The sequence below is a fragment of the Stenella coeruleoalba genome (genome assembly GCF_951394435.1).
Source record: "Stenella coeruleoalba genome assembly, chromosome: 5".
Taxonomy (NCBI): domain Eukaryota; kingdom Metazoa; phylum Chordata; class Mammalia; order Artiodactyla; family Delphinidae; genus Stenella; species Stenella coeruleoalba.
This window is the reverse complement of record NC_137150.1, coordinates 88335404-88355340: the sequence shown is the minus strand read 5'-3', so window position 1 is coordinate 88355340 and position 19937 is coordinate 88335404. Positions and strand designations below refer to the sequence as shown.

The 19937-nt window shown below is 40.1% G+C and overlaps 1 protein-coding gene across 14 annotated transcripts in view; it reads left to right on the top strand.

Annotated features, from left to right (window-relative positions):
• The window catches only part of LOC307186545 (uncharacterized protein), a 1017825-nt gene that overhangs the window by 260748 nt on the left and 737140 nt on the right, over nt 1-19937 (top strand). For 3 of the 14 annotated variants that reach the window (XR_013828391.1, XR_013828392.1, XR_013828393.1), the window contains one exon: nt 15490-15586. The exons of the other annotated variants lie outside the window; for them this stretch is intronic. The gene's annotated coding sequence lies outside the window, so the exon portion shown is untranslated. The remainder of the gene's footprint in view (nt 1-15489; nt 15587-19937) is intronic. 14 annotated transcript variants of the gene reach the window in all.

The window sequence follows — 19937 nt, the reverse complement described above, 5'->3', positions numbered from 1 at the left end:
AAGCTAAACATGGCAAATCTGATCCAACTAAATGAAGGGCAGTTATCAAGCAAAGAAACAATCACAATTTTTGTTTAATATAAAGCTTACTCCCCAATAATAAAATTGTTTCACCTAATTTATTTATAAATCACAAGCAGAGTAGAGGAATATGATTTATGCATATGATCTCTCACTTCTGAGGATCAATGGAAAGAAAAGGGACATATTCAGATACTAAACACATTTTGTCTCCTCACAGGTATAAAATTCTGGCTAAGAACTGCAAAGCCTTTAATAATGACTCCCAAAGATGACTCCTATATAACAAATACCTAGGATCCTTGGAATTTCAGTAAGAGTCTAATAAGAAGTGAAGTCATGAACTTTGGAACTTTATGATGTATAGAGATATCTAGACTTTAAGTGTACAGCCTTTGGGGAAGAGTATTATAGGATTGAAGCTGTCAGAAGAGATCAGGCACTGCCTGATGAACATAAAAAGCTCTGCTAAAGCTTACACAGATTAAGTATCTAGGAACAGTGTACTCTTCCATAATAACCTAAGCCAAAAATAGTTAGCAGAAGTAGATAATATAATGAAGTTAAATGTAAAGTAAAATTGGCTTATAGCAACTAGACCTTTTTCATATCACCAAGTATTTTTTGAGTAGCTGCTTGAATAAGGTACATGGGTTGCAAATAATGAAATTGCACTCTTCCCTTCTCTAGGTGATGGGACAATCCAGTTAGGCTTCTAACATCCTGCAGTATATCAACAAAAATAATAAAGGCCCGTACTAGAGGTCAGAAGAAAACAATCCTATAACTTGTTGAGGGGGCAAACCAAAAATCAGACTCTGGCATTTATACCTACTTTTCTCAGTGTAGTATCCTTTTCTGTTCTCTGGAAAGAAAAACACCACCATTTTCTGAGGAACTCATACTTCTCCACACATTAGGTTTAAGGTGGGGCTGGTATTCAGTGATTTCTCCCTTTCTCATCACCCTCAAAATCATAGGAGTGTGAATTTAACCCAGTTTTTTATCTAATCACAGTGACTGAGCTAGTTAGAATCCTTTCTGAGCTAGGTAGTCTTCCTGGGATTTTATATGTAAAAGTTGGGTGAAAGAAATGCCTCTTCCTCTGAGTCATAATCTAGGATGATATAATGTTGGAGTTACTTCTGGGCATACACCACCCATCTGTTCTCATGTTGGAAGCCATCTGAAGTAGGAGAAAATAGTCAGAACCCAGAAAGCAGCCAGGATGAGAGAGTGAAAGATCAGAGAGCATCATTTAAGTCCTTGGACTCATGTTGTCCTTCCTGCTTATATTATACCTCTCCCACTCCCCCTCCTTTTTTTCATGAACTAGTTTGGGTTGAGTCCTGACTAACATATAGGCAGTGATCCATTAATTGTTTAATTGCAATTTTGATGGGTAATGCAGAAGTTAAAAGTGATAGCATACAATGATTTGATATAGTGCACGATCCTATATAAGCTAGACGCAAGTTTCCCCAAAAAAGAAAATGTTTGAGAGGGGGATTTTTTAAATGCCTATTTTAAGTGCTTCATTATATAAATTATATAAAGTTATGGACAACAGTGTATCTCCTATTGTCAAACAGCAAGTCAATAGAAGACCTGAAATCCAAATCTGCTTGTAGTTCAATAACCTTTTTCTTGCATTGCTGTGCCAGTGATGAATTTCAACACTGTCTAAGAAACTGTATTGGAATTGCAGCCTTCAGTTATGTCTAGACCAAATTATGACAATAAATTCAGTATTTAGATTACTGAAGGGCAGAAACAGATAAAGTCTTCTTTAGTGGACTTGTCTCTTAAATATAGGTCAACAGGAAAGTAAAGGAAAAGTGGTTTTATGGAAAGAATACCTGGGATTTAAATATTTGTTAGTTGCAAAAAAAAATGACATTCACTTTTTCTGATGTTCAGCTCATCGTTAGTCTTATTGTTTCTATTAAAAGCTGTGATGACAAATAGACAATATTATCCGTAGAATGTTCTGCCAGTTTTGGGATGCTGAACCTCAGTGTCATTCTGTCAGTCAAATTAAGGGAGAGGGGGAGTCCCTTAATAAGGATGAGCCAGTAGAATGTACTTATTAAAGTAATTTGAAAACTCACAGTTTGATTCTCTGGAGATAGCTGGTTGAAAACTTGAGAGATGTAACATAAAAACAGATCATAGACAGTGATTAAAATACTTGCACAGCAAACACTAAAAATGTTATGAAACAGATTTTAATCACCACGGAGTGGTGCTCAGTTAGAAATAGATTTTTATCAAGTAGTCAAATACCTCCTAATATAATTGGGGATAATGAACAGTACCTCAATATTCTTTGTCAAATTGATTATTGAAATAATAGACTTAGGAATCAGCTGGGGAAGAGCATGACTTTCTCTTAATACCATCATGGCCTTTTCTTCTAAATGAATGGTCACCAGCCTCTCCTACCCCAGCCCTAACATAGGCCGGAATAAACTGCCCAAGTGTGACATGAGCGAGGATGGCAGGCATAGGCAGCTGGAGTAAGAACGTTGGTGCTGAATCCAGAATTTCCACCCCCACTGCCACCAGTGCCTCCTGGGCTATATCCACATAGAAGAGAACAGAACATGCACAGGGAAGAAACTTCTTTATTCTCTCTGCATTAGGTAAGAGGCAAATAGATATGAATTATGTTTTTTTTAAAAAAGCCTTAAATAAAAGGAGTTTGGTTGGAATATAGGAGAGAGAGAGGCATGTTGGGAGAGGTTTAGTAGCTGAAAGGAATTTTACCCATTGGAAACATGGAATTCATTCTTGATGCCTGTCTGCTTATCTCCTACATTTAATTCATAATTAAGTCCTATTTTCTCTCTCTCTCTCCCTCCCCCCCTCTCTCTTTCTCTCTCTCTCTCTTTCTCTCTCTCTCTCTCTTTCTCTTTCTCTCTCTTTTGGCTGCACCACGTGGCTTGCAGGATCTTAGTTCCCCGACCAGGGATTGAACCCTGGGCCCTCAGCAGAAATAGTGCAGAGTCCTAATCAGTGGACCACCAGGGAATCCCCTATTTTCTCTTAAACTTCTTAAATCTGTTCATTCCTTTTAAATACATCTGCAATCACCTGATCTATTATTCCACCAGGCCACCATCTGTCTTGCCTGGGCAGCTACTGAAGCCTCTTGACTCTTTTTCCTGTTTCCACTCCTGTTGCCCTACAATCAGTGGTATGTGTTACAGCTGCCTTGTTCAGACTCTCAAGAGCCAGTCCTGTACATCACTTTCCAATTCCACCTTTAGTGATACATTGGCAGCTTGAAATTGACCATAGTGGGAATATTTACACAAACAAATTGGAATATGCTATAAATCAGGACTTTATTATTTTTTATTTTTTGGCTGCATTGGGTCTTCATTGCTGCGTGTGGGCTTTCTCTAGTTGTGGCGAGCGGGGGCTACTCTTCGTTGTGGTGTGTGTGCTTCTCATTGTGGTGGCTTCTCTTGGTGTAGAGCACGGGCTCTAGGCACGTAGGCTTCAATAGTTGCAGCACGTGTGCTCAGTAGTTGCAGCACGCGGGCTCTGGAGGGTGCAGGCTTCAGTAGTTGTGGCGTGTAGGCTCAGTAGTTGTGGTGCACATGCTCAGTAGTTGTGGCACGTGGGCTTAGTTGCTCCGTGGCATGTGGGATCTTCCTGGACCAGGGCTCAAACCCGTGTCCCCTCCATTGGCAGGCGGATTCTTAACCACTGTGTCACCAGGGAAGTTCAGGACTTTTAAATATATATTTTCCAGCCAGCTAGTTGAAACATTTACTGGCACACTGCTGCCTACAATTAGGCATATTCTCCTATATAGCTGCAAAATGTTATTTTAAAAACACAAATTATATCATGTCTGTCATCCTCCTGCTTTAAAGTCTGTAGTGACATCCCATAAAATCCAAATTACTTACTGGATTCTCTAGACCGTAAGATATTCTGACGTCAGCCTAACCTGTACCCCTCTTTTCTTCAATAACCCATCTCATTACAGTCCAGCAACCCTTGTCTGCTTTCTGTCCCTCCAACATACCAAGTCCATGGTCTTTGCATGGTAGGGATGCTCTTCTCCTGGATCTTTGCATAACTGAATCATTCTCATTCAGGTCTCAGGATAAAACTTACCTCCTCAGAGAGGTCTTCCATGACCATTCAATCTTCATATTATATTGTCTTCTTTTCTTCATAATACTTATATGAAATGTTATGTATTTCTTTTCTATCTCCCCTATTATATAAACAAGGGTCATGCTTTTTAGATCCTTTGCTGTATTCCCAGTGCCTAAAAAATGCCTGGTTCAAAGTAGCAATTCAGCACATTTATTGAATTCATTCTTAATTGGATGGATGGATGTAATTCACAACTGCACAGCATGGTGTCTGACATAACTATTTATTTGAATAAATGAATGAGTGAATCATTAAATATATTAAGTTAAGAACTAATGATTGAAGTCTTATTTGAATCTCATCCCATTCTCTACTAATATATCTATCAAACCCTAAAGAGGAGAAACCATGCCCAGTGATAACAGTGAGACACTTATGGTCTGAAGCTCAGGAAATACCTCTCAATTTCCTGGAGGAAAATCTAAAGATAGCCCCAGAGCTTTAATCTCATGTTATTGATTCTGCAGACTTGTAAGTTGTAGAGGCTGAAATGATCTATGCCCGAAGTTTAGATTGTTTTGTTCCCTAAAACATTATTTTTTAAGAACTCTCTTTTAATTTTGATTTAAGAAATGAGATCTCAAAAAACCCCCTTTTTACAGAGTATTTATTATAAGCATTTAGAATCTCTATAAGATTTCCTGACATTCATGCCGTTTTGACTGCTTCTAATGAGTTTGACAAAAACTAAAAATGAGAATCACAGTAAATTTTGAAATACATATGCACGATCCTATAAACCATCCAGATATACAGAGGTTACACCAGCATCTGGCTGTCTCCCCCCACTCTGAGGTGCAACCCGTATGTTGGCCACTTTTGAGCCTGGAGTGCTCACCCTCTCATGCACTGCTTACTCACTGTTCCTCTGTTAGGAGGGTGCCCTTCTGACCTGCAACTTGAGCTGGACTCACTTTCCACTGCCACCTGCCACCTTCACATTGAAGAAAGTAAACTCCACACCCTCAGGGTACTTGCTACTCCTGTTTCTCAGAGACCAAGAATGGTGCCACTTCACTGCACTGATTTTAATATGAAAGCCTTTGGCATTGAAACCTCTGGAGGCTACCACAGAGTTGGTCATAGTTACTAATACCATTTTCATTATTTAGAAATCACAAAATAGAAGAGGAAGCATCTTCTTTGGAACAGATGGGCATTTTAGTATTTAGTTTAAAGGTCTGCAGAAAGTACTAAAATTTTGCAGGCTTTTCTGAAATTTTTCCAGTGATATAGATCAACTTTTGTAATTGGGATACAGACTAGAGTTAGCAAGACATTGGCATATAAGGCATCTTTCATTGTATACCTGATCACTTATTTCTCCCCAGTCCTATGCCTTTGAAATGAAAGTCATGACAGAAGACGTCAACTTCTTAATCTCTAAAAGTTGGTACTCAATACTAAGTGCTCATGCATACAGACATTGCCTATCAGGGAATCTAGAATATCGGTTTCAAGATTTTTGAAGTTCAGTTATCTGTGATACTCTTTTCCTGTATTTCTGTGATTAAAGGTAGCAGTAATAGTAAGTGCTTAGATAGTATTTACTATAATGCCAGTCCATTGTTTTAAGCGATTTGCATGGATTTATTTTATCCTCCAAATAACTCTATGAGGTAGGTACTATTATTGTTCGTATTTGCAAGTGGGAAACCCAAGAACCGCAGAATTTAAGTAGCTTGCCCCAAGTCACACAGTTAGGAGATGGGGTAGTTGGAATTTGAACCTCGACAGTAGGGATTCAGAGCCACTGCTCCCCTGCTAATCTCTATGCAATCTTGCCTCTTAAAAATTGTCCATGGTGCCTAGTGAAAAATAGAGCAGAAAATTGCGGACTCTTATACTTCTGCACTTTTGCAACCTGGATATAAGGGAGGTTGCTTGTACTCTTAGGAATCAAGAATACAGTGGAAAAAGCATTTGACTGAGAATAAAAGGACCAGGATTCTACTCTTGATGTTTTTACTAACTTACCTTCTGACCTGTATAATCAGCGAGTAAGCAAGTAATCTGTGAAGCGATACGCTTGGACTAGAGCTGCAGTGTTCAAACTCTGTTCCTATCCACTTTTGGGATTCTGCAGAGGGGTAGCTGGGCTGGCTTTGGGGTAAGGGAGTGCCAAGGATTCAGAGTTCCTTCTTGGCACTGAGAAGTGTTTCTTCCTTTTGCCTTCTGCCATGTTTTACTTTGTTGAATTGGTTCAAAATAGGTCTTGAAGAAGGCAGGATTCAACTCTGAAGCCACTTCCTTGCTATCCCTTCTAGCAGTCTTGCCTTACTTTCCTGTGTCTATTATTTAATCTGATGATTTTATCACCTTCCAGAGAGAGTTAAGAGTGGCTTCAAAATAACATGCCTTTCTATTGACTTTTGGAGGGAGGCAGTGTTCTTATTTTCTTTGACTCTAATGATGAAATTTTAAGCCACATGGCATGGGAAGGTATTTTCAAAGCAGGCAAGAAGTGCCTTCCAAATTATAGCACATAAATGGCCAGTCATATTCAGTCTGTGCATGTTCCAGTTGTGTGTGCATACACACAATGCTAGTAATACTTCTCAACTAAGTATTGCTACTCATTACTCATATTAAGAGGGATGCACGCGCGTGCATGCGCGCACACATACACACCTTTTTGTTCCTACCAGCTCGTGGTGATCCCACCTTCCTCTTTCCATAATACTCAGCAGGTGGACCCACCCTAACTAGGTTCAGGTACGAAGCACTTGGATATCTGCTCTAGGCTCTAACAAAAGGCAAATCGGTTATACAACAAATATGTATTCAGTACTCTAGTACTCAGACCCCTTGGGAGTTTACAAAGAAACTCAAGACACCTATGTTCTCTAGGATCTTAAACCACATGAAGAATTAGAAGACGGCATATAATTAAGGGTTAAAATGCCTGACACAGGCTGTTAAGTGTAGTGGGAATTTCAGAGAAGAGGAAGAGAAAGGAGAGCTAGTGAAGTCAAGTAAGACTTTAGGGGAGGTGAAACTTGAGCTAGATCTTTAAGGGTAGGTATCATTTTAGCTGGCAGAAAGAAGGTGAGGCGGAAGTTCCTGTTCTGGGTCTGTCTATTATAGTAACTTTAATGACTTGATGTACACCACAGGGAATATAATTTGAGAGGCAAACAGAAAGTTCTCTGTCTTATGACATATGAAAAGATTCTACTCTTAGATATAATGTAATGTTTGTCTTCTAAAATATAAATATTTGGGGCAGTTTAAATACATCAGGATGGGTTACTTTTCTTTTATACCTTAGCTAAATACAGTTAGGATAATTTCTTTCCACTGAATACTTAACTGTAGCATAACAAGGACTTGATGTCCCATGTCTTAGTGTCTCCTATATAGAGGCCTACCAAGAGATTTGTTTTTATGTTCCAAGACTCAGTGATCAGAAACAATTGGTTTTCCAAGATGAGCTGTTTTTGTCTCCTTATAAGAAAGAAGAAACATATATCTGATTAGTTTGGTAGTGGTGGAAACTTTAGCTTGCATTTCTCCCTTCTAACTTTCCCATAAGTTTTGGCCTGCTATGTATATCAGACTCCTCTTACCCATTTCCAGGTTCACCATCTTATGGTATATAAAGTTGAAGGGAAAATTAGTCTCATTATTCCTCTGAGTCATCCAGGCATTAGTTGTTCCTCACCATCATGCTCTCCTCAGGATCCGGTTTGACACACCCTTCCCATGGCAAAGACTGCTGGTTGTCCCCTGTTTGTTTCCTCTCCTTCCTCAGTGTTAGAACCTTTGGTTTTTAGCTACGTAGATGTCTACGTAGCTATACTACTCTCCCAGTACAATAAAGGCCACTCTCCCAGACTTCCTTGCTGCAGGTATATCCATGCGATTAAATCCTAGACAATGGGCTGTAAGCAGAAGTAGTGTGTGCAATTTACAGGAAGTATTCCTAAAGGAAGCAGGCATGCCCTTCTTTGTTGCTTCATTCTTGTTAGAATATAGTTGTATAATCAGGGATTTTAGCAGCCATCAGGGACAGTGGGATGACCCTGGGAATGTGGGTCACCTATGGAGAGCAGTAAGAAAATATAGTACTTCTCTCAAAAGATGGATATAAAGAATAATGAAAAGAATGCATTTTTAAAATTTTAAATTATACATGTTTATTTCAGTTCAAATTTTCACAGATTAAAAGACCGCATGTCATTAGAGTCAATCTGCAGCAATTATTTCTCATGAAAAAAAAAAAGACAACAAGGACTTCCCTGGTGGTGCAGTGGTTGAGAGTCCGCCTGCCGATGCAGGGGACACGGGTTCGTGACCCGGTCTGGGAAGATCCCACATGCCGCGGAGCAGCTGGGCCCGTGGGCCATGGCCGCTGAGCCTGCGCGTCGGAGTCTGTGCTCCGCAACGGGAGAGGCCACAACAGTGAGAGGCCCGCGTACCGCAAAAAAAAAAAAAAAAAGACAACAATCATTCAGATTTCAGAGGTGAACCAAACCTCTTCCCGCAAAAACAAAGCACATGGAGATATTCCCACCAATCCAGAAGCAGCATCTCGATGCTGAGTTGAATCAAGACATGACACCTGATGTCATGCCCGAAGTAGGGTAAGACTTGAGGCTGCAGGCAGCAAATGTTCTGGTAAAGGCGAGATGCAGGTTCTGCTCACGCAGCCCTCCACAGACACACCACGACGAGTCAATGGTTCCCTACCCTCCAGTGTGGCAACGATGGACACAGGGTGCTCTCGTTATAAGTGAATGAATTCAGGTTTGGGAAACTCTTTACAAAAATGAAAAGGTTCAAAATAAGTTTGTTTAGGCAGTGTTTGTCACATTCAAAATTGCTCAATAAACATATGTTGATTTCAGTTTAGATTGAATTCTGACTTCTGTGGAAGGGCCCTGTGTCTGTGTGTGTGTGTTTTCCAGCACTTACCTGTTGGGTATCAGAATAATGTAAATCAGGCTTGCACTCAAAAGGAGCCAGACTTGGAAAGACCACATCCACTGCACTGTGCCAGTGTTGGTTCCAGGACATTCAACTAGATTGGCTAGCTCAGATTCGAAGAAATGTGCTGCAGAGGAATAGAGGTGGATCTGGAGAGAGAACAACCTCTGAGACTGGAAGAGCTAAGTTAAGCTTCAAGTAATAAAGACTCAAAATAATACAGAGCTTAAAAAAAGACAGCCATTTGTTTCTCTTTCATCCGAGGATTGGTGTAGCCGCTTTTAAAAACCTGATGAGGTTTTTGGACAGGCCGCTTTTTCCTGTCTCTGGGGAAATTGCAGTAGGGGTATCATTCTTGCAATTAAGTACATTTTTTGGGGGGGGTCTGATTATTAATTTTTTTTCTACTTCTAAAAACATACTTTCATAAGCCTCCGTAAATCGTTGGTGGACTAAGGTGGGAGGATAACCATAAAAATGGAATTAGAACTGAGGAACTGTAAGATTTAATGGGGAGAGAGGGCAGGAAAAAGCCTCTCTAAAAGCTGAAGTCGTAACGCCTGATCACTGAGACTGGCTGGAGTGCCCTGAGGAAGCATGAGGGCACTGGCCTAGGTGTTGTCAGAGGCCTGAGACATGAAGGGGACCAGGACCCTCCCTAAGCTCTGCCTGTCTCCCTGTCACTTCTCTGGATTGGGCTGTTGATGGCTGTTAGATTTTTTTATTTGTTTGTTTTTTTGTATTAATGAGAATTTCCTTAGTACAATACCTGTGAGAGATTTTCAACACTTACTGAGTGCCAGCATGGTGCACATGTGCAGATATGTTCCAAAGGAAAGAAAAGGTTTTCCTAATCCTCTGTTGTGAAGGTCAGTTCATTTGTTTAGACTTAAGGAAAAATAGTGACGCATCCTTTAACAAGCTTTCTCTTCAGCATCAATGTGCAGTGTGCGAGTTCTAGTGAGCATTTAAGGACTAAGAAAAATAGTAAAAATAGGAAGAGAAAGCATAAACATGAAGCAGATTCATTAGCTAATAGAAATCATTGTGTTTACTTAGTCCCTTATGGAGAATAAGACAGGCCAACCCTATTCTTCTATGCTCAGCAAAGTACTGAGAATCTAATGTGTGTTTCCCAATTTTACTCTGTAAAATAAAATGGAAACTAAGGATAGTCTGAAAGTGAAAAGAACTTGTGGGTGGAGATAGAGGAGGAATCTGCAACCCCCAATGACGTGGCTTAGCGAAGGCAGCTTAGTTCAAGTCCCTGCTTTTCACATATATTGAAGACTCTTCTTTTTAATATCCATTGGCCTCCTTTGTATTAGGTAAGAGTATCAGAAACCAACTTAAGCTAGATTAAGAAAAAAAAGGAGGTTTATTCTAAGAAAGCCAGGGCCATTAAGGACAGGGATGAAGCTGGGCTTCAGGAAACACTGGGAAGCAGGAAAGGCAAGGCATCAGGGTCAGTGCAGAGCCTGCTTCTCTTCTTGACCTGACGACTCCTGTCTGTGCTCGTGCTCTGGTCTCCCCTTCTCCATCACATGGCAGAATAGGCCACCCCAGTGGCTCCTATGTTCCTGTGTCACACTTCTTGCACTTGTGGGTGGCTGCTTCATTGAGTGAATTAGGAATCTGGGAGAGAAGTTAAGCAGTTTGAAACAAGGTCCACCTTTGGTCCAAACAGCTATGGGCAGAGGTGAGGGACATTAAGGTCGTGTAGTAAAGTAGAGCTGCCAGGGGCTCACCTCATTATATTCATGGGGTTACTCTCAAAGAAGGTGACTTGGCCCAAGGTCTAGGCAGACACTTTATAAGGAAAACTGTGTTTATTTAGTGCTCAGCGCCTAAGAAACTGCTTAACCCCTTGTATGCTGTTCTGAAACAAAGTGGTAAGTAAAAATAGAATTTTCCGTTTACCTCTTTGTATTGACCTCAAATAACATCTAGCTATTCTAAGTCAGTGTAAAGGAATAGTTAGCTTCTATTAATTTGGCATATTTGCTTTGGAGAGTAAATTCTGAACTACCTGATCTCTCCATGTTTGAAGATAACACTCTAGGTAAATTTAAAGCAAATGGATAACTGAAGATAGGCAATTTATTTCATAGATGTTTTTAAGCAGTTGGGCCTGTGATGCATGTATTTATAACCCATTATTGATACCCAGGGACGGGTGTAGGATCTCCTATAGCAATTTCCTTGTCATCAAACAACTTCTCAGACCATATTGAAAGAGAAAAGAAAACGGGCAGACCGCATCTAGTCACCTTGCGGGTGTGTTTACAAAAGAGAATGCAGTGATGGGCCTTTGTTTGCAGAATGCACATTTTGCCAAAGAATTCCTCTGAAGTCTTTGGATTGTCTGTGTTTGGTACTGAAGACTCAGAGTTGGTCTCTAGTGAGGTTAGTCAAAGTGAGGAAAGCAACTGCAGGGCCATTATTTGCATACTGGATCATGTCAACAGTCTTCTGGGATCTGAAGGAATGACTGTGCACAAAACCAGCATCTTCAGGCAAGCAGGGAGCAAATCTCAAGGGAGATACTGCTTAGTTTTCGGAAGAAGATTGCCACTCACAGATCATCCCTGGATGTGAGACCCCCTCCCCTCCCAACTATTAAGACTGAAAGAGTTTCCATTAACCAAGGTTTTTTAAAAAATAGGGGGTTGGTGGTGGTGGTCTAAGTTATTTGTCCATGGGACAACCAAGATACTGTAGAGATACTGAAACCTTAGAAATGCGTCTTGGGGGGCTCTTTATGTCTCAGCACATAAAGTATTCAGCGAGAGGCAAGGTGTTAGATAACAAGTGATTTATTAGAATAGAATTCTTGTGAGGTTTACAGGTGGGCTGGCAGGAGGGTGCAGCCCCAAGAACTTAGTGGGCTACATACACTAAGTGGGCTACATTTAGTGGGCTACATACACTAAGTGGGCTACATTTCTTTTATAATCAAAGAAAAAGTGGGGAGGGGGAGACCTTCTTCCTCATTCTTGAGTAGATGTCAAGCTTCCATCATCAACTCCTACATGTCAGGTGGGGGAGTTTTCTTGTCCCTACATGGTCCAACTGGGACTGTCCTGGTACATTGAAAATGAGCAAAAAGGTGGTAACATATACTAAAATGTGGTAAATTATCTCAGGTTTCAGTATAATGTCACCTTTTCCTTATATTTTTGCTTTTAGAGTGTGCAGAGAAGCATGTTCTAGGAATCATTAACTGACTGACCTCACTGGGCAGGATGTGGGTCTCATTCCACCATTGTTTTATTGTTTTGGGGCATGTCTCATGCTTCTGTTGCATGGTTTTGTTGCTAAGCAAGGCTGCTTGGTTTTTTTTTTTGTTTGTTTGTTTGTTTTAAACAGGTAATCTCTCTGAATAATTACCAAATACAAGCATATGGAAATGTACAATTTTAGACTTTCTTACTAATGACAGAGTTTCGACTAATATTCCTATTGTTTTTTCTTTTTTCCCCCATAAATTTATTTATTTATTTATTTATGGCTGTGTTGGGTCTTTGTTGCTGTGTGCGGGCTTCTCATTGCGGTGGCTTCTCTTGTTGCGCGGAGCACGGGCTCTATGCGCGTGGGCTTCAGTAGTTGTGGCTCGCAGGCTCTACAGTGCAGGGTCAGTAGTTGTGACACATGGGCTTAGTTGCTCCGTGGCATGTGGGATCTTCCCGGACCAGGGATTGAACCCGTGTCCCCTGCACTGACAGGCGGATTCTTAACCACTGTACCACCAGGGAAGTCCCTGCTTGGTTTTTGTGGTTAAGTAAACCTGCTTTCTTGAGTGAAGTATGGGTCTCCCATACTTTTTTCTTTATTTATGATCCCTTAGTGGGATTAACTATTTAATCACCTACTTTGTCCCTTTACTCTGTCGCTATCAATACCACTTTAAATTTGGACAAATTATTATGCATCAATAAATATTATATAGCCAATCTCTCCAACCCCCCAGTAAATTAAAAGGTATCAGTTCAAAAACTCAACTTGGTGATTTCTAAAAACAGTATAAATCTTTAAATAATAATGAGCTAGCTGATATGAGTTTGCTTTAGAGTAATGCAAGAAGTTACTGGAGGATTCACATAAAACAACCCTTTGTTCTACCCACCCCCTGAACTGATAGAGGCCACTTGATTTTTTTTAAAAAAATGTTATTTATTTTGAACTGTGTATGGGAGTTAAAACATTTTAAACCACTTTACTGAGGCATGATTGAAATATAAAAAGTGGTACGTATTTAATGTATATGACTTGATGGTTTTGGAGCACTTGATTTTTTTTTTAAAAGCACACCCATTTAAGGAAGAAAGTATGGTTGTTTTTGAAATATTGCTTTTTGGATTGTGTTTTGTGTTCTATTACTTTTTTTTTTTTAATGCACATAAAGTGTTAAAAGTTGCATGGAAAATAGGATTTTACTGGATCTCAGCCTGATGAAATGACAGTCAGAATTCACTAGATTGACAAGACACAAGTCGAGGAAAGGATAAAAATGCATTCATGGGTAACATGAGGAACAGTGTGGTGAGGTAGTCAGGAATGATTCTAAAGCTGTTGCCTAGAGTGTGTGTGGTGGTGGAGGATATATGTTTTTCTGAACCTAAATGGCAAATAAGAATAAAAGTGTTTTTCATATCTGTGTATTGACTTAAAATAATATCTTGACTCTCCCACTATTCTGAGTCAGAGTGACAAAATAGCATGATTTTATTTATTTTGATATATTCTCTTTGATACTAAATTTATGGCATGACATTTATTATCCTACTCTATTAAGAATTTTTGGTATGAGGCGTTCTGAAACCTTTACCTTTCTTCTGAGACAGGGCTGTTAAATTAAAAAATGACTAAACTAATTTCATATATGTTCAGAATCCATTTTTACTTTGAAATTTCTCTACATAATATTTTCCATTCTCTTTCTCTCTCTTCCTCTGCATATTTCCCTTTTCTTCCTTCAACTCATACATCATTAGGAAACTTATAAAGCTCAAATGAACAAGTGTCTGGCTTTACATGCAAATGAGAATTCCTGTTTTTTTCTTGACTTTATACATATGTGTATCCTGTCACCAGGGTATGATTTCACCGTATTGATTGCCTGCAAAATTTACAGTACTCTTACACACAAATTTGTGGTTGGCTCAGCATGGTTTGTGGAATGAAAATGCTTTGTGTTCTAATTCCAGATATTGATTGACAATGTGTTACTTTGCGAACAAGAGCTGACTTCTTTCCTTAGCAGGATAACGAGAAAATTACTGACCTGCTCTCAAGACAGGTTTGGCAAATAGAGAATTACAAAATGCTTTGCATTAGAAGGGCTAAGTATTCTTCTAAGTGCTTTCATTCTTCTTGGCATAGCAAATTGGTTCATTTGTGGACTGTTTTAGGGAAAGACTTTAACCAGGAAGTACGTGTGACTTTGCTTTAGCTACTGAAAACATCTGTATATTGAAGAGGACCTGACCAAAAAGAGAGTTCTAGAACTATAAAAATGCCCTGACAGAGTCTGACCATGTACCCATAAATGAGGACACTAAGGGCTGCCATGCCATATTTTCCAGATGGATTCACTGTAATGCCTGCAACTTAGCCAATCTGAATTCTTGCCTACTCACTTTTAGACAGTCTCCTAATTGGGCCATTACTGGGAAAGGTAGAAAACAGTGTAATGGAGATCAGATGGGACTCTGAGCACAGTGAAGGCGATCTCAGTGCTGCTGGTGGCATGGCAGTCCAACACAACCAGGGCTATTAGTATTGGCAAACACTTTAAAAATGAAATAAATGGGGGATCAACCAGCATTTCATTTGTCACTGTCTCAACGGCCCAAGGCAGAGCTCTGTTTTGCCAGCCACATTTTTAGATGGAAGCATGCATTTCAATCGCATTTGTTTTCCTGACACTTCAGGTAGCGTACCTCGGCTTGCTTGCCCTCGGCTGTCTCACTGATTCTCTATGGTGCATCTTCACAGCCATTTCCTCATAGCTTAGAGTTTCCAAGCACGCTGGGAATTTATGTTTATAAAATATTTAGTTGCCCTAGAATGTGAGACCTGCAAGGGTCCCTAGGGAGAACTGAGCAGAAATCATTCTAAAGAGATAGCTGCTTACCCTCTTATAAAAGAAACACACACACATACACACACGTACGCATGCACACATGCACATACACATACACATGCACAGTATACTAGAGAATTGCCATAGCCTCACAGTCTACGTGTGAAGGCTGTAGCTGTCAGTATACTTAGCTCCCCCATCCTCACTCTCACACCATATGTAAGTAAGTTCTGGCCTCAGTTCTAAGACCAGGCATATATTCTTTTTTTTGACAGGCATCTATTCTTGGGCAAGTCATCATCTCTGAAAGACACAGAGTCCTATGACTAAAATAAAAATTAAAACCTCTCCTCTGGTCCACATTGATCTCAGGTATTTTTGAGATTTGATTAAAATTATACAGTCTTCGGGGGTGGGGGTGGGGTGGGGTGGAATTGACTTCAGCTGATAATTGTTGAAGTTGGGTGATTGGTACATGAGGGTTCCTTATGATATCCTCCATATGTGTATTTGTTTAAAGTCTTTTATAATACAAAGTTTAAAAAATATATAGTAGTTGAAAATAAAACCCTACTCTACCTACTTCTCAGCAGAGTTATAGGTGAGAATCATAGGAGACACTATATAAAAGTGTTTTGTGAATAGTAAAGCACTAGATCAGCTATATCTCAAAAAGTATGTCTTCAGGGTGAGTATATCAGCCTCACCTTGTATACTAATTAAAAATATCGTTGCAGAGTTCCATAGACCTGTGGAATCAGACATGATGGCAGTCTATCTCAGAGGAATCTCCATTTTTTTTTTTAGCTGTGTTGGGTCTTCGTTGCTGCGCGTGGGCTTTCTCTAGTTGTGGCAAGCAGGGACTACTCTTCGTTGCGGTGCGTCGGCTTCCCATTGAAGTGACTTCCCTTGTTGTGAGGCACAGGCTCTAGGCATGCGGGCTTCAGCAGTTGTGGCATGTGGGCTCAGTAGCTGTGGCTCGTGGGCTCTAGAGCGCAGGCTCCGTAGTTGCGGTGCATGGGCTTAGTTGCTCCGCGGCATGTGGGAACTTCCCGGACCAGGGCTCGAACCCGTGTCCCCTGCATTGGCAGGCAGATTCTTAACCACTGTGCCACCAGGGAAGTCCCAGAATCTCCATTTTTAATTAGTCCTTTATACCTCCCATCTCAGATGATGTTTCTACATTATGAAATTTGAAAACCACGTACTACACGAGTCCTTCTTGACATTAGTAAGGTCTTTTTAGTGGATGGAGAAATTGCTTCTAGTGGGGTTGAGGATCTGTTTCCTGTAAAGCCCAGGAATCTCTGTGCTAACCCCTCCCCCACTTACAATTTCTTTCTTTTTTTTTTAATTGTTTTGTTTTGTTTTATTTTGAATTTTATTTTATCTATTTTTTATACAGCAGGTTCTTATTAGTCATAGTTTTATACACATCAGTGTATACATGTCAATCCCAATCTCCCAATTCATCACAACCCCCCCCCACCACTTTCCCCCCTTGGTGTCCATATGTTTTGAACCTTTATTTCTAACTGTTGATTAAACCTTAAGTTCATGCTCTCTGCTGTCCCTACTTTGGCCCCACTTGGTTACTGAACCTTAAGCAGGATTCGTCCATTACATGCTGGGCCCTCTTGCTTATATATCAGTCTTTGGCCTCAATCACATCATCACATGATTCTGTGTAGACTTCAGTCTGCCCAACCACACCTTTTGTCCAGACACTGCCAAGGCACTTCCTGGGTTCATTCAGCCTCAATTCTTTGTTGAACACTTTTTATGTAATAGCACTCCTCTAGGTGCTAGCAGACAATATAGTTAAAATCCCTCCTGTCATGTAATTTGCTCTGGAGATTTGTTTTTCAGCAACTAACTGAATAATACAACTTCAGATAGTGCTAAGTACCAAGAATAAAATAAACTGGGGGAAAAGGGTTTAGAGTTACAGTTGTCAGGGAAGGTCTCTCTGAAAAGGAAATATTTAAACAGAGACCTAAGATGAGGAGAATGTGGTAAAATGAAGTGGCGGAAGAGATGAAATAGTAAGTGCAAAGGCTCTGTGGCAGCAGTGAACTTATTACTTGAACTTAGAAGTTCAAGTTATAGCAAGGAGGCCACCGTGGCTGCATCATAATGGTCAAGGGTCAGAGTGGCAAGAGGTGAGGCTGGAGAGAGAGGGCCAGTGGCTAGATCCTATAAGACTTTGGAGAACGTGATAAAGAGTTTGGATTTTAAATACTGGCTGTGGCTACTGATCATGTTTTCATCAGTCTCATCAGGTGTTGCCATCTCACCTGAGGCCAGATAACCCTACAGAAGCTGCATCTCATTCCACAGTCCCCTATAGTGCTCAAAAGAAGGGCAGTCATAGTATGTAAATTGTTTCTATTTCCCATGATTCATACTCAGGAAAAACAGAGAAAAGCTGCTTTTTCCATGTTCTCCATCATACTGACGGCTGTTTTTCACTGAACATAATCCTTAAAATCACCAGGAAACGATGTTAAAAATGTTTCCCTCACCCCCAACTGTGCAAGCCTGTGGTTACCACGTTTGACCACTAGATGGTGGCTGTATATCAGTACCTAGAAACAATGAGTTTTCTATTTGACAAAAGGTATTAAAGAATAAATTAATGTGTTAAAGACACAAACAAAATATATGTGCATTTAAAATTCCTTTGGTTGAAAAGATCAATAGAAAAAGAAATAGAAAAGGAGTCAGGTCCTGCAGCCTGCTTTTTGTTCAGTTATATTTTTCCTTGGGCGGATTTTCAGCTTCTTTGAGAATGGTCTTGGGACATGGAATACTTATATACGTAAGACAGGAACCCCACGGGTCGTGGCTATGACTATGGAACAGATTCCTCCTACTCCTCATTCACCCTACTCCTTATTTGGGGTTCTCTGGAATGTTTTCTTCTTGCCCTCTTATATTTTCTCTGGATGATTTCATTCACTCCCATGGCTTCAACTATGAAGTGTTTATGCTAATGATGTTCCAATTAATATCTTCACCAAGTATTCTCTAGACCTCCAGACCTATAATTCCAACTGCTTTTAGATAGCAGATAGATGGCTTTTGGTACTTGAAACTTAATAAACTTCAAACCAAACTCATAATCTTTCTTCTTGACTACTTCCTTCCCTTGAAATATTTTTCTTCTTATCTCAATTAATGGTGTTGCAACTTCATCAATTGTCTCGAAGAAAAATCTCTGAGTTATCGATTTTCACCTACTGCTTACTCTCTGTATTCACTTTGCCTTGAGGTGGTACTGTTGATTTTACCTCTGAAATGTCTTGCAAGTGCACTTGTTTCTTTTTATTTTCTCACCTCCATCATGGTTTCCATTCCTGTAATAAATCCTTAACTAAAGTCTGTTTCCATTTTGCAGTCCATTGTCCATATATCCTAAGGAAAAATCTTGTCAAAACTTAGATTTGAACTAGTCACTTCCTTGCATGAAATTCTTCTGCTCAGAGAATAAACTCCAAACCCCATATTCTACTACTCAAAGCTTTCAAGTTGTGGCTCCACTGACCTCCCAACCTCTTTCTGGCTCTTCCCAGCCACACAGCCCTGTTGAGTGTTCAGAGTCCCTGGTGGGGCCATGGATTCTTATGTGTCCATGGGAGTGTGTCCCTTTTCACATGCTTCTTGTCCTAGAACTTCTCTATCCTCCCCTGTGGGCCTCTAATTTCCCATCGTAGTATGCTTGTTGTAAAGCATTATCCCTTCCTTCCATAAAACGCTAAGAAGCAGGAGATTTTCTTGTCAGTGCTCGCATTGTACCAACATCCATTGTACACACGTCGATTATAATGTTTATCTAATGGACTGTACTTATTCATTTAAATGTCTGCACCCGCCACTGAACGGAGACTTGCTTTCCAGCAGATAGTGTTCTTTTTCCATCTTTATGTCTCCAGCAACTTGATTACGTCTTGGAATATCTTAGGTGCTCAATAACTCTTGTTTTAATGAATGGAAAAATGAACAAATTCTGATATCCTCTGCATCTTCTCCAGAAGGCAGGAAAGGCCTTTCCCTGTTCCTCTTTCTATTCCAGTTGCACTTATGAATAATTTCACATGAGAAAGGAAGGAAAAAGGATGTCTGGAGATACTAGCTTCCAGACACAGAAAACAGACCATCCTAGAAAAGGTAATCTTTAGGAAGAGGTGGGGGATGGAGCCATAGCTGGAATCATCAAAACCCAGAATCCCAAAAGGGTCCCCCAGTGCCACACCATTCCATAGTCATAGCCATAATAATCATGGCTATTATATAAGCAAGTGATTATTACAAGCAATGGAATTAGGTTCAGATTTTAATTTACAGATTCCCCATGTCTTTTTCTACCCACACTGTTGCTCACTTGTGCTAATAGCAGTTCATTAAAAAAGGTGGCCTTTGGGTGAGAGCTAGTTCCATAGTCATAGCCATGACCTGTGGGGTTCCTGTCTTACATATATGAGTATTCCTTGTTACAAGACCATTCTCAAAGAAGCTAAAAATCCTCCCAAGGGAAAATGTAACTGGACAGAAAGCAGGCTGCAGGCTGTGACGCCTCTTCTATTTCTTCTTCTGTTGCTGATCTTTTAAACCAAAGGAATTTTAAATGCACATATATTTTGCTTGTTTTTAATACATTAATTTATTCTCCCTCCCTTACTGCACACATGATGGTGGCACTGACGGAGGATGAACCTTGTGA